Below are 12,773 nucleotides of genomic sequence, written 5' to 3' on the forward strand. Positions count from 1 at the left end.
GAGCGGAAGAGAAACTCATGCTTGTCGTGGCCAGGAAAACCATGCTTTAGTAAATCAGAACTTGGAGGCACATCTTCTCCTCCAGAAGCCAATAATTTTCCACCTCAAGATCTAAGGCAACAAAGCAGATAAATTCCAAACATGTCATATTGAGGTTTTTGTGGATACAAAATAAAATTAGACTAAAAACTCAAGAATCCAGCTATGAAGAGTGGTGGTAAATACTGAAAAGCAATAAAAGCAGCGATTACATTTTGAAAGCTAAAATTAGGCCAGTGAAAATAGATTTTTTTTAAAAAAAATTATATCGGTAAAATAGTCCAGATTCCAGGAGAAAAGATTCAGAAATTCTGCACATACAATCACAATTGAATTAGATTCTTGTGTAAAAAATAAATCATCAGTCTTCACTTCTATGTTGAGTGGCTGGAATTGGATTACAGCAGGAAAAAAACAGTGAAGACCCCCATCTTAAATAGAAGTAGCAATTTAAGGGCATAATTTCAGCCAGCTCCTCTTGGTCAAGTCTTGCTCTGTGGAAAATTTGAGTGGAGACATGAACAAAAGCAGTAGGATTGAGTTAATCCCTTTCTACCTGTAAAAGCTCATCTGCACCTGTTAGTTTGGGGAGTTTGCCCAGCCTGTAGCTGTGGGGTACAGCTGAGGAAGGATTAGAACAGAGTTTCTAGGCAGGCTGCTTAATTCTCTCTTTAACAACTCAAGGTAAAGAAGCCCCATTTCCTATTGGGGAAAAGGACTCCAGGGCACAGCCAAACCTGTGGTTTCCTGGGAGGTCTAAGATTCTCTCTGACCAACCCATGTCTTGGGAAGTCATAAGCTTTTATTGTTGTCGGGAGAATCTGGGCTGTGAGTGTGCCCAACACACCCCCGGCATAGCCTGGACGAAAGGAAAAGGTTCATCTTTCAACTCCTTCAGCCACTCCCTTTGAAATAGAGCTGGTTTTAAAGGGCCTCAGGACTTATTTCCTGGCTATGACTTCAAAGCAGAAACGTATGCTTGCTTTTGCGTTCCAAGGCCTCCAGGTCTATTATTATTATAAAACAAGGGCATGTTGGCCACATGTTTATAAATGTAACATGACAGTAGACTTAGCTAGCTTGAGAAAACTGTCAATCTGTGCTTGTATTAGAGATGGCGGAAGTTTGTGCAAGACAAGATTCCAAGGCAGAATTAGGTTGATTCAATACAGAGAAGGAAAGTGTTGCAGGAAAAAGCATGTTGTTTTTGTTGTTGTTGTTATTGTTGTGTGCCATTGAGTTGGAACCGACTCTTAGCGGATCCTGCAGATGGTTTCCTGAGACAAAAAAAAAGAAGCAGGGAGTGAAAATGGGGGCTAGGGGGCCTAGAGGTGGCTTTAATCACAGGATTGCACAATTTGATGGGGGGGGGGTGAAGGAAATGGGGAAGATCTGGTGTGAAAAACAACGTATTCGAACTTTGTAAATGAATCAGTATAAAATAAAAACAAAAATCCACGGAAGGAAATTCTCCATCTTCTCAAAAGGCAGCTGTTGGATTTGAACTGTATGCCTTATACATGGACAAGGCTCCTGCACGTCTTTCTCAGGGGTAGTGTGTTAGTAGGAAACGTTCTCATATTACTACCGTTTCTTTTCTGAGAATTAAAGACAAGTACATTGTTCAGAGGGCTGAGGGACAATGTCAAGGAGTTGGAAAATGGGTCAGAGGGGTTTTTGTTGTGGTTTTTTTGGGGGGGGTTCCCTGGTTTCCACCAAACCAAATATTGCTAATTTAATCAAGAGGTAAGGTCTTGGGAAGCCCACAAATAGCTGAGTGAAACTCAAACATGTCTACAAGTCATTGTTCCAGATAAGTCTCATTGCTTTTCTTAAAGATAAATAAAAACTATAACTATTGCCTCATTTTCCTGGTAGTGAGCTAAAGAAGACAGGTAAAAGTTACTGAGACAGAGAATAAAAGAAACAAAGAAGTAAAATAAAGTAGAAAAAAGATTTAAAAAAAGAAGATAAGGGAACAAAGAGACTTCTTGGTTTAAATCACCTATTAGCAGGATTTGGGGACCTCCAGTGGCCTAATGGGTAAAGAGTTGCACTGCCAACCCAAAGGCAAAGGTTTAAATTCGCTAGTTGTTTCATGGGACAAATATGGGTAATATTCTGCTGAGCAATTCATAATTTCTAAAAGCCTCCTTTGGGGGTCAGCTATCAGTCAGTTCATGGCAATGGGTTTGAGAGGTGTTTCTGATAAGCTGGATTTAATATTGGGAGTCAGGAGCACAGGATGTACTGAGGGATGGTCTCACACGAGAGAAATCAGTGAATCAGAAGAAGTCAAAAGAGAAGTTGAAAAAGGGTGTAGGCTGAACTCAATCCCATGAGGAGCCCAGAAGTGTGAGATGAAATGTAAGTTGATCTGTCTCACCTAGAGACTAGAGGGCCAAACATTCCAATGACTAGTGAGCAGAGTGTTCTTTAGAAGCAAGAGTGATGAGGCTTTCCCTCACATCGTTTGGACATGTTGTTAAGAGGTGCTATTCCTTGGAGAAGGACATGATTTTGGGAGGGGTGGAGGGTCTGCAAAGGAGAAGAAAACCCTCACCCAGGTGGATTGATACAGTGACTGCTGCAATGGGCTTTTATGTGTCAGGAAGTGTGAGGATGGCACAAGATAGAACAGGGTTCAGATCTGTTGTTCACAGAGTCTCTATAAGTTGTGCTTAATTCAATGGCACCTAACAACAACAGCAAAAAAGACAATTTCTAAAAAAAAAAAAAAAGACCATTTCTAGATTCATCTTTTTTTTATTTGTTTTTTTTATTTTTTTAAATAGCATTCAGTTTATTACAAATAATTAGTACTGGCTTCCCATATTTCCCCCCCTTTTTTTATTTATTTTTTTTTATATTTCCCCCTTTTGTTTTTATCATAATTATGTTATCATCTAGATGAGCATTCTAGATCCATCTTGAAATACTATGTTGTAAGTGACAGGATAATATCCATACACATACAAGGAAGATCTGTTAATACCACAATCATTCAAATGTATGTACCAGCAGCTTTCCAAAGAGCCAGTGTGGTGGAGACTGCCAAAATGTTTTGGAGTTTTTAACTGAAGCTAAACCAAGTCCAGAGTAGGTTTGAGACTGAGACTATGTGAATAAAAGCTGCATTGAGGGTGGATTCAGTGTCAATGCATCAAACAAAAAGACCACCAGAATTAGTGAAAGGGAATCCTCCTGTTTTCATGTTCTCCACAGAGTTAACATTTTATGCATATGATCAGTCAACACATAAGCAGGTGTTGACACTATAATCCCTGAAAGTTTGCCTTAAAGTTGGAAGTTTTCTGTACAACTCCAATAACCATGTTGTCATGGTGCAGTAAAGCCTCAGTGTTGTATGGATTTTGTGATTCCACACTGAGACGTCCGAACCTGTCACTATGCTGTAATAGATAAATTCTGGCCCCAGGTTTCCGAGCAAAGCCAAAGGAAGGCTTTAGGAAGGAAGGAGATTGTTGCCACTCTTCTCCCAACTGCAAAAGAACAACAAATGGAAGAAAATGAAAAGAGAATAAAGGAGGATTCAACAGATGCTTTATTTTTTTTCTTCTTTTTAAATTAATTTGAATGAACATTTATAGAGACTTAGGATTTCCATTCATTCATTGTTGCACTTTTCTCCCTGCCCACCCTTCCCTTCCCTGCCCGAGTTCTCTCTTCTCTTTGAAAAGAAAAAGAAAAATTCTTTCATTGTTATACAACCCCGCCTCCAACTCCACTCCACTGTGCAATATTAAAAGAAGATGGAAGGAATATACTGAGTCATTGTATAGAAAGGAATTGGCAGATACAGAATTTAATGAAATAACATATGAGCAAGAGCCTATGGTGATGAAGGAAGAAGTTCAAGCTGCTTTGAAGGAAATAGCAAAAAATAAGGACCCAGGAATAGATGGTATACCAATTGAAGTATTTCAGATAACAGATGTTGCCCTGGATGTGCTCACCAAGTTGTGCCAAGAAATCTGGAGAACAACCACTTGGCTAACTGACTGGAAGAGATCTCTATTTGTTCCCATTCCAAAGAAAGGTGACCCAACTGAGTGTGGAAACTACAGAACAGTGTCATTGATTTCACATGCAAGCAAGATTCTGCTAAAGATCATCCAAAAACGATTAGAACAGCACATCAACAGAGAACTATTGGAAGTCCAGGCTGGGTTTAGAAGGGGTCGTGGTACTAGGGATATTGTTGCTGATGTTAGATGGATCTAGGCTGAAAGCAGAGAATACCAGAAGAATGTCTATCTGTGTTTCATTGACTATACAAAGGCACTTGACTGCGTAGAGCACAACAAACTGTGGCTAACTCTGAGAAGAATGGGAATCCCAGAACATTTGATTGTGCTAATGCGAAACCTGTACTTGGACCAAGAGGCAGTAGTCAGAACAGAGCAGGGTAACACTGCATGGTTCAAAATTGGGAAGGGTGTACGCCAGGGATGCATCCTATCTCCTTACCTTTTCAACCTGTATGCAGAACAGATTATCTATTAACAATCTGCGTTATGCAGATGACACAACCCTGCTTGCTGAAACTGAGGAGGACCTCATGCACTTGCTGCAAAGGGTCAAGGACTGCAGCCTTCAGTATAAACTGAGGCTTAGTGTCAAGAAGACAAAGATTCTCACCACTGGACCAATTGGCAGCATCAGGATAGATGATGAAGAGATTGAGAGTGTTCACAGCTTCAGTTTGCTCGGCTCCACAGTCAACACTCTTGGCACCAGCATTCAGGAAATCAAAAAGCATATTGCGATGGGGAAGTCTGCTGTTAGGGACCTCTCTAAAGTGCTCAAGAGCAACGTTGTCTCTCTGGAGACTAAGGTGCGCCTGATACAGGCGATGGTCTTTGCAATCGCTTGTTATGCATCAGAGAGTTGGACAATGACTAGAGAGGACAGAAGGAGAGTTGATGCCTTTGAGCTGCGGTGCTGGAGAAGAGTACTGAATGTACCATGGACTGCCAGGAAAACAAACAGATTCATCTTGGAGAGGATTAAACCAAGCTACTCCTTGGAGGCAAGGATCATGTTGCCAGTAGGGATGGGTCCTTGGAGAGGGACATCATGCTTGGGAGGGTGGAGGGACAGCGCAGGAGGAGAAGACCCTCTATGAGATGGATTGATTCAGTGACTGGAGTAATCGGGATGGGTGTGTCAGAGGCAGTGCAGTTGGCGCAGGACAGAGCAGGGTTTAAGGCTGTTGTGCATAAGGTCGCTATGAGTTGCAAATGACTCGACGGCACATAACAACAACATCATGACAGTAATTCATAATCCTATATCCCTTTTAAACAGTTCTCTCCCTCATCTGTTTCAATGCAGTATACATTATTTATCCCCTTTCTCAGTCATTCCTCAACCCAAATGTCAGTCCCACTTTACAACAGTGGCTCTATGCCGTGTTTGTCCTTTTGTAACAGAGAAGCCATAACCACCACCCAGGCAGATATATACACATCCATGTTTATTTATTGCTGCTTTGGTCACAATAGCAAAGAGTTGGAAACAACCCAAGTGCCCATCAGCAAAATGAATGGATAGAGTAGCACTGGTATATTCACACAATGGAATACTATGCTGCATTGAAAAACAAGGAACTCATGAAATATTATACAAAATGGGTGACACTGGAGGACATTATGCTGAGTGAAATATCTCAGTCACAAAAGGACACTTTGTTTTTTGAACTACTGTCGCAACCAGAAAACAAAGTGCCTCCTCAGGCCCTGGCTTACTAAGTGTCTTCCTGGAAGTGGTTTGTATTGAGGCCTTGATGCTTCCCACTCTGGGAGATGTGGAATCACTGGTGCAGCTCTACCTCCACTTAAGTGTGAATAAGAAGCTAACATTTTAGCTTACATTTTAGGTCTTATCACAATGGCTATATTTAGAACATGAGCAAGGATTTCAGTTGACTTCTGAAGTAATTTTATCTTCCAAACATCATCAATGTGGACTGCCTTTTATCTCTATTTTATCTCATTAACATGCTATAAATTATTTAAAATTTAAAAAAATAATTATGTACCAACAACCAGAGCCAAGGGGAGGAAACAGATGATTCTACAAGCTTTCACCTGGGTATAGATCAAAAATGTAACCAAGCTTTGTTAGTAATAATAGGTGACTGAAATGCAAAAATTGGGAACAAGGAAGACGACTCAACAAGTGGGGAAATAAAGATTTGGTGACAGAAATGATGCTGGAGGCGGAATGAGAATTCTATACAATGAATGATTCATAGCAAATACCTTTTATAAGAAACACAAATGAAAAAAAAAAAAAGAAACACAAATGGTGACTATACACATGGACCTCACTTGATGGCTTACATAGGAATCAGATTGATCACATATATGGGGGGAAATCATTGGAGAATCTCAACATCAGCTGTGAAACCTAAACCAGGTGCTGATTGTGGATCAGATCATCAACTACTCGTATGCAAGTTCAAAAAAGCTAAAGAAAATAAAATCAAATACGCAAGAACCAAAGTTTGACCTAGAGTCTATCTCTCCTGAATTTAAAGACTATCATAGGAAAAGGTTTGGGACCTTGAATGCTAATGAGTGAAGGCCAGATGAGCTGTGGAAGGATATCAAGACTATCATCCACGAAGAATGTGAAAAACAGAGGAAGAAGAAAAGACCTAAATGGATGTCAGAAGAACTCTGAATATTGCACTAGAGTGCTGATAAGCCAAAGTAAGGAAAAGAAATGAAGATGTTAAGGATCTGAACAGAAGATTTCAAAGGACTACATGAGAAGATAAAGCTAAGTATTATAATGAAATGTTCAAGGAGCTAGAGTTGGAAAATCAAAAGGGATAAACTCACTTGGTTGAACTTTCTTAAGCTGAAGTAACTGAAGAACAAATTTAAGCCTCAAGTTGCATTACTTAAGGATGCTAAAGACAGAATGAGAATTGACCCAGGAAACATCAAAAGAAAATGGAAGGAGTATACAGTCACCATACCAAAAAGAATTAGCTGTCACAGAAGAATTTCATGAAAGAGCATGTGACCAAGGATGAAGGAGGAAGTTTAAGCTGCTCTGAAAAAATCAGCAAAACACACCCACCCCACCCACCCCAGATTTATAGCACACCAACTGACATATTTCAATGAACAGATGCTGCCCTGGACTCACTCACTAGATTGTGCCAGGAAATCTGGAGGATAACTACCTGGCCAACAGACTAGAAGAGAATCATACTTATTACCATTCCAAAAAAAGGTGACCAGATAGAGTATGGAAATTATTGAACAATATCATTAATAACACATGCAAGCAATATCCTGCTGAAAATTATCAAAAAAAGACTGGAACAGCACATAAACTGAACTGCCAGATGTGCAAGCTGGATTTAGAAGAGACCATGGCACTAGCGATATTACAGCCAATGTTAAATGAATCTTCAGTGAAAACAAGAGTACCAGAGGAATGTCTATCTGTGTTTCCTTGACTATGGAAAGGCACTTGATTGTGTAGAGCACAACAAATTTTGGCTAACTCTGAAAAGAATGGGAATCCCAGAACACTTGATTGTGCTTGTAAGAAACCTATACTTGGACCAGGAGGCAGTTGTCAGAACAGAAGAAGGAAACACGGCATGGTTCAAAATCAGGAAAGGTGTACACTATCTCCATACCTTTTCAATCTATATGTACAACAGATCATGGAAGGCTGTGCTTTATGAGGATGGCATAAGGCTTGGTTGTTTTTGCTGATTACCTTCAAGTCGAGTATGACTCTTAAAGACCCTATGAACAAAAGGTCTGAAGCCCCTCTACAACTATTGACACTTATCAAAGTTCATAGAGTTTCCAGAGGAAGTGGATGTCACTCAAAAGCAACCAGCATTATGCAGATGACACAACCTTGCTTGGTGAAACAGAGGGGGACCTCAGGTATTTGCTGCAGAAGGCCAAGGACTGCTGCCTTCAACATGGATTGAAGCTCAACATCAGAAAACAAAAATTCACCCAAATGGGCTGATTGGTAGCATCATGATAGATGGTAAAGAGATTGAGACTGTTAACAGCTTTAGTTTGCTTGGCTCCACAATCAACACTCTTGGTACCAGCAGCCAGGAAATCAAAAGACAAATTGCTTTAGGAAATTCTGCTCTCAGGGATCTCTCCAGAGTACTGAAGATCAGTGATGTCAATCTCAAGAGTAAGGAGCACCAGATCCGAGTCATAGTTTTCACAATTACTTGCTATGCATTGGAAAGCTGGACAATTTCTAAGGATGATAGAAGGAGAATTGAAGTCTTTAAGTTATGGTGCTGAAGTAGAATATTGAATATACCATGGAGTGCCAGGAAAACAAACATGTTCTGCTTGGAGAGGGTGAAACTAGTCTGTTTCTTGGAGGCAAGGATTCTGAAGCTATGTTTCACATACTTCAGGTATATTGCAAGAGGGGACCAGTCTTTAGAGAAGGACATCATGCTTGGTCTGATGGAAGGACAGTGCAAGAGAGGAAGACCTTGGATAAGATGGATTGATTCAGTGACTGGGGAGTGGGGGTAGATGTGTCAGAAAGAATGAGTTTGGCTCAAGGCAGAGTTCAGAGCTGTTGTATATAGGATCACCACAAGTCACAAACAACTCAATGGCACATAACAACAACATCATTAATATTTCATGCAAGCAAAATATTGAAGATCATTCAAAAATTGCTGGGGAAAAAAGACTGAAAATAAGGATTAGTAAGAAGATTTGTATCTGCAAGATTAAAAAAAGTACTAGAATTATTTGTGATGCCGCTAAGTAATTTTCATATAAATTCTAGTCGTAGTGAAGAGTTGAAATCTCCAGCAAGAAGATATGAACATGTGGAAGGAGACAAATCAAACCATTTGTTTTTCAGGTGATCCTAATAAATGGAGAACCCTGGAAGTCAATGTGTACACCACAGAATTATCAATGGAGAATAAACAAATTTGTCCTAGATATAAAGTGAGATAAGGCTGCTCCTTGGAGACAACGATTGTGAAGCTTCGTCTGACATACTTTGGACATGTTGCAAGGAGGGTCCAGTCATTGGAGAGGGACATCATGCTTGGAAGGATGAAGGGACAACATAAGAGAGGAAGACCCTAGATAAGATGGATTGATTCAGTGACTGGGTAAGGGTGTAAGTGTGTCAGAGACAATGATATTGGCCCAGGATAGAGAAGGGTTTAGGCTGTTGACCACAGGGTTGCTATGAGTCACACTCAACTGCACACATCAACAACAACATGGTATTTTGGGAGTAGATCATAAAATCATTGTTTCAATGTGATTCTGCATAAAGTTGAATAATTATTCTGGTTTGTAGCTGAACACTTAACCTTTTGTACCACTCATAGACTCCCATTGTAAAATATGATCTTTTATATTTTCTAGGAATAGCCTCACATGTACTTACTTATAATTAATAACCAATGTGTGGGAAATATAAAGATTCTAATAAATAACTCCCTTAGTGGAATATACAAAACCCAAATCCGAAAACCCCTCCAAAAAACAAAAACAAAGTAGCTAGAACAGTATATTGACAGGGAACTTCCAGAAGTACCAGCTGGTTTTAGAAGATACCGCAGCACCAGGGCTATGATTGCTGCTGTCAGATGGATCCTGGTTGAAAGCAGAGAGTACCACAAGAATGTGTTTTTGTCTTTATTGACTATGCAAAGGCATTTGATTGCATGGATCCTAACAAATCATGGCTCATGTTGAGAAGAATGGGAACCCCAGAACACTTAATTGTTCTAATGCAGAATCTATACCTAGACCAAGAAGCTGTCATGGAAACAGAGCAAGGGAACAGTGCACTATTTAAAATTAGGAAGAGTGTACATCAGGATTATATCCTCTCTCCACACCTATTCAATCTGTATGCTGAGCAAATAATTTGTAAAGCTGGATTTTCTGAAGATAAGTCAAGAGGATATGAAATACTTGCTACAGAAGACAAGGACTATGGCCTTTGGTATGGATTATGTCTCAACATCTAGAAACAAAGATCCTCACTATAGGTCTAACAGTCAACATTATCATAGATGGAAAAAAAATTGAAGCTGTCAATGATTTATTCTTGCTTGGATCAACAATCAACATCTTTTGTACCAGCAGTCATGAAATCAGAAGACATATTGTATCGGGCAGAAGAAGATGACAGAAAAAAAAATCTATGCCTTTGAGTTGTAGTTCTGGAGAAGAGTTTTGAATATACCATGGACTGTCAAGAGAATCAACAGATTTTTCTTGGAGAGAGTGAAACTAAGTTTCTCCTTGGAGGAAAGGGTTTTGAAACTGTTTCACATAATTTGTGCATGTGGCCAGGAGGGGATTGGTCCTTGGAGAAGTACAGTGGTCCCAGTGGAGGGACAGCACAGGAGAGGAAGACTCTGGATGAGATGGATTTACAAAGTAAATGAGGTAATGGAGGTAGATGTGTCAGATTTAGTGAGACTGGCTGAAGACAGGGCAGGCTTCAGAGCTATTTTACAAAGTTTGCTATGAGTTATATGTGATTTGACGGCACGTAACAAAAAACAAGATTGCATTGGTCAAGTCTGCTGTAAGAGATCTCTCTAAAATATGGAGGAGCAATGGTGTCAATTTGAAGATTAAGGTGTGCCTGATTCAGACCACAGTCTTCTCCATTCTCTGCTATACATCAGAGAGCTGGAAACTGAAAGTGATGAAAAAAAATTGATGCCTTTGAGTTGTTGTGCTGGTGAAGTGTACTATCTTATGAACTGCCAAAAGCACAAACAGATATGTCCTGGAAAGGGTGCAACCAGAGTGCTCCTTGGAGACAAGGATGATGAAGCTCCATTTTTCATACTTTGGACATATATACATATATACATATATACAAAGGAGGCTATTCCTTGCAGAGAGACAACATGCTTGGAAAGGTGGAGGGTCAGTGAAGGACAGGAAGACCTTAAACAAGATGGATTGACACTGTGACTTCAGCAATGGGCTCTGGTGTCTTAGAGATGATGAATGAGCATTGCTCAGGATTGGGCAGGTTTCAGGTTTGCTGTTCATTGGATCTCTATGGGTCATACTTGACTTAATGACACCTAACAATAACAACATATACGTATATTTATGAATTGAAGTAATATGTTGCTTAGTAATAGCAAATGCTCCGTAATTAAAGATATAAAACACTTTTTGACTATTTAGCCCATCAGCTGCTCCATGGAAATATGTGACAGTATGTTCCAGTAAAGATTTTATGCCTTTGAAAACCCTATGGCCAGTTTTTCTCCATTCTATGGAGTAATTATAAGTCAGATTTGATTCAAGGACAAGAATTTTCGATATCTTTACTCCAAATGGAAGTTTCAAGCTAGGAAGCTCTGTTTCAACTTCATATTACATCCTATTTCAAACTGTTTAAGAACATCTTCCTATCTCAAATCTCTAATATTCAGTTTTACATGAAACCAAGTGACTCTCTGATCTAACTCAGAGCTCTGCTTCCTTTAGATATTGAAATCCAATAAAGTCATTTTATAGCCACCGAGGAAATGAATAGGCTATTATTCTCAAAGAATATAAAGGCCCAACCTGGTCCCTGGAGATAGGAGTTTTTATGAGTCTCAGTGGCTGAGGAGAGCCCCGGAATAAGCTGTCTCCATGGACTTAAGGTGGGTGATCTAAGTCTTTCCTAACATATTGGAAACTCTGTCTCACACCATGCAGTGCCTATTTCTTTAGCAGATTCTAGTCTGAGTGTCAATAAGTAATTTCAGGAGAGGAAGACAATGGATTGAGAACCAATTAAAAAATCTTTCAGTTCTTCAAGGTTTGAGTCATCTTTACAATTGCAACCTTAGCTCAAAGCCTGAACAAAAGGGGCAACTTACACTTCCTTGGAGAAGTCTTGTTAAGAAGATGATTTGGGACATGTTAACGTTTAATATGCAATTTGATTGCATCCTTGAATTTGTGCGTGTGCTGCTAGATTGAATCAGGAGTTCATTACAGTTATCAATATTAGTTGCCAGGCAAAGGGGTGTTTTGATCATCTACACATTTGGTGTTGTTATTTGCTGTCAAGTTGACTAGGGCTCGTGAATACCACATATATAACAGTATCAAACTTGGCTCTATCCTGTTGGTTTCACTGTAGTAGCCACTATGCCAATCCATCTCACTCCAGGGTTTTCCAGCTTTTATCTGGCCCTCTTCTTTACCAAATATGTTGTTCTTGCCCATGGATCGTTCCATTGTTTACAATAAAATTATTGTTGTTGTATAATCAGAACAAAAAAAAGTCTTTATACAAGTTTGGGGTTGTTACAGATATGAGAACTTGAGCAAGCCACTTAATTGCTGGAAGTCTCAAGTTTCATTACCTCAAAAATGAGAATCAAAGTAATTACAAGTGGTTCTTCCTTTCATCTTTTCTGGAGAAAGAAAGGTCTATATTGGATTTATATTAGTTCTCCTTGAAATATTTGATATAATGTATCAATAAGAAGATAATCATGATATAAGACCATTATAATAAAAAGCCAAGAAGAGATTAAATTGAGATTTGAGATAGAATTTTTTTTATAAAAAGAAAAATAAGCCTCCCCTCCAAAAGAAAAAAATTGAGATAGGATCAAATTTAGAGTGTTAGAAACAATAGGAAGGAGGAGGAGTCAAGAGAATAAATAGGTAAATTGGGTGAATGGA

The 12,773-nt window shown here is 39.3% G+C and overlaps 1 pseudogene; it reads left to right on the forward strand.

Annotated features, from left to right (window-relative positions):
* The first annotated feature begins 3,197 nt into the window (after window positions 1-3,197).
* Window positions 3,198-5,973, forward strand: LOC102875655 (annotated as a pseudogene).
* Window positions 5,974-12,773: the final 6,800 nt, after the last annotated feature.

Source organism: Elephantulus edwardii, unplaced genomic scaffold (assembly GCF_000299155.1).
Source record: "Elephantulus edwardii isolate Elephantulus edwardi_28Jun2011 unplaced genomic scaffold, EleEdw1.0 scaffold00359, whole genome shotgun sequence".
NCBI lineage: Eukaryota > Metazoa > Chordata > Mammalia > Macroscelidea > Macroscelididae > Elephantulus > Elephantulus edwardii.